Source organism: Bos mutus, unplaced genomic scaffold (genome assembly GCF_027580195.1).
Source record: "Bos mutus isolate GX-2022 unplaced genomic scaffold, NWIPB_WYAK_1.1 CTG219, whole genome shotgun sequence".
Classification (NCBI taxonomy): Eukaryota; Metazoa; Chordata; class Mammalia; order Artiodactyla; family Bovidae; genus Bos; species Bos mutus.
In genome coordinates, this window is record NW_027219646.1 from 348 (window position 1) to 3444 (window position 3097).

Genomic DNA, 3097 nt, shown 5'->3' on the forward strand with positions numbered 1-3097 from the left:
TCGCCTAAACCATTTGTATATGATAAATTTGCAGGGAAGGAACCCTGGTTTCGATAAGGATCAAAGACTGCTGACTTTGCATGATTTCACATCCCCTATTATCCTCTATGTGCAACTTAGGGTATAAAAGCCCCTGTTGAGAATAAAGCTATGGGCCTTGCTCACCGAAGCTTGGTCTCCCCATGGCATTCTTTCTTTCACATTCTGGCTGAGCCTCCATCTGGAGCACAGAGGTCCTCTGCGACCATTTATTTGCCTGGGCTTCTAAGACCCACTTGAGAAGGTGCCTAAGGTGGGGCACCTTCTGCTATTTGAGAGGGTGCCTGTGGCCTCTGTGGTCAGAGCTAACCTGATGTCACAGGTTATATTGATTTTCTGCATAAACCAAGCTACTCAGCCTCTTTTCTCCACTGAGTTTTCCTGCTGAGCGATCCTCATTCTATTACTCTTTATATCTTTGATGAATATTTAAATAAAGCCAGTGAATTTGCAGAAGCCGTCTCCCCTTCGAATTCCCTGGATCAGCTGGGGCTGAACCTTGGCAAATTATATCCTGGAATAATGCTCTAAGACACAAATTGAGGCTGAGATTTTATAATTTTATAGTTTCTAAAAAGCCTGTTACAGGACTGAGTACATAATGGGTCTGCAATGGGAAAATTATTCCAGGGTAATTGCACAGAAAATAAGATAAATACTATGCACAGCACCTATGCTTACAGCTGAGCATGGCTGACACTTCCTGGGCTGCATGGGTGATTGGAAACATTGGCCCCAAGCCTGTTAACAAGTACAGAGTGTGGGAGGTGGAGTGAAAACTACATGTGTGGAGAAGGAGTGTGGGGAAGAAGGAACAAGTGTGCATCAGAAATTGTATTAATCTTTGGTGAAGATTTTCCTTTCAACCCTGGACTATTCAAACTTTGTTACCATAGACATAGGGAACATGTCCTGACTTTTGGAAAAAGTGTGTTCAGTTAGAGAATATGCACTCTATGATTTGTATGTTAAATTGAAACATACTCTCAGGGAATCAGGAATTAATCACATGTTTAGGAATGTAAAGGAACACCTGAAGAAAAAGAGTGGGGGAATATGTGAATGACATAGTTATACATAAACAGGAAATCTTGAAGTGTTATATGTGTTCTTGGAGTATAAATTATATAAAACCTGAGTGAAAATAACAGAGTGTTTAATTTCAACTCCTAATGAGATGTAGAATTTTTAGAGAATTCTATGTGGCATGAACTTCCCTTTATACTGAGTGCAATATCAGGTTTAGGTAAGAATTTAGGAAGTAGCTTTGAAAAGAATGAATTTTAATGTCAGAAAAAGACAGTAGAGGCATTTTGGAAGAAAAGAGGCTAATTAAAAAAAAAGAAAAAAAAAAAAAAAGAATTCAATGCACTCTTTTTCCCCGTAAGTACTCATTCTATACCTGGGTCAGGAAGATCCCCTGGAGGAGGGCATGACAACCCATCCAGTGTTCTTGCTCAGAGAATCTCATGGACAGAGGAACCTGGCAGGCTACAGTCCATGGAGTCACAAAAACGTCTGACAAGACAGTGAATAACACTACATTTCATTCAAACTTTGCTTCAGATTTCTCTGAATCAACTTTTATATTTTGTCCACAGGAACCAAGAAAACCAGAGTGCTGAAGTCACTTTCATTGTCTTGGGCTTCTCAGAATATCCTGAACTCCAGATACCCCTCTTCCTGTTACTCTTAACCATCTACTCTGTCACTGTGCTGAGGAACCTGGGCATGATCCTAATTATTACAATAAATCCCAAACTCCACACCCCTATGTATTACTTCCTCAGGCATTTGTCCTTTGTTGATCTCTGTTACTCAACAGTAGTTACACCCAAACTACTAGAAAACTTGATTGTGTAAGACAGAACCATCTCCTTCACAGGATGCATCATGCAATTCTTTGCCTGCATACTTGCGGTGACAGAGACGTTCCTGTTGGCAGTGATGGCATATGACCAATTTGTGGCCATTTGCAACCCTCTTCTCTACACCGTTGGAATGTCTCTGAAGCTTTGTTCCTTATTGGTTGGTGCATAATACACTTGGGGTATAGTCTGTTCCCTGACTCGTACCAACTTTTTATATGAATTGTCCTTTAGAGGAAATAATATCATAAATAACTTTGTCTGTGAGCATACAGCCATAGTTGCTGTTTCCTGCTCTGACCCCTACATTAGCCAGGAGATCATTTTCGTCTCTGCCACGTTTAATGAAACAAGCAGCCTGATGATTATTCTCACCTCCTATGTTTGCATTTTTATCACTGTCCTGAAGATGCCTTCAACTGGGGGGCGCCACAAAGCCTTCTCCGCCTGTGCCTCCCACCTGACGGCCATTACCATCTTCCACGGGACCAGCCTTTTCCTTCACTGTGTTCCTAACTCCAGAAGTTCATGGCTTATGGTCAAGGTGGCCTCTGTCTTTTACACAGTGGTCATCCCCATGCTGAACCCACTGATCTACAGCCTCAGGAACAAAGATATGAAAGAGTTGGTGAAGAAATTAATGAATATTAAATTGTTCTGTGATAAAATGCAAAGCTAGAAAGATTTTTTGAGAGTAAGTTTCTCGATAGCAAATCAAATCATGAACCTATTTTAACCTTGCAATTGACAGGCCAATTTCTGTTCACTCTTTTATTTTATTAAAGTAACTTTAAAATTACAAATAAAAATAAGAATAAAAGACTACTTAAACTAAAATTTTTATACTAATATTTAATTGATATTGTTTCTGTGTATAATATATGACTTTGTATTTATCCTGGTTAAATTTTGGTTTAATTCAAGTCATACTGAACTTTAGGACTTTTAAAAGGATCTGAAGAGTTATAGCCTACAATAAGGACGTTTATGTCTTAATATAAAAGTAGTACGTTAAGAGCTGCTCAGCATAAAACTCCAAATATATTAAAACTTTATTAATTCCATAAGAAACACTTTGGCTTTGGAAGATTCCCAGGCAAATAAAGACAAATTTGAAATATATCTAACTTAAATAGTTCATAATATGGTATAGTTTAAATATAATTGATAATATAACCAGATATAAAATA

The 3097-nt window shown here is 38.4% G+C and overlaps 1 pseudogene; it reads left to right on the forward strand.

Annotated features, from left to right (window-relative positions):
• The first annotated feature begins 728 nt into the window (after positions 1-728).
• Positions 729-2586, forward strand: LOC102270399 (olfactory receptor 5D13-like; annotated as a pseudogene).
• The last annotated feature ends 511 nt before the right edge of the window (positions 2587-3097 follow it).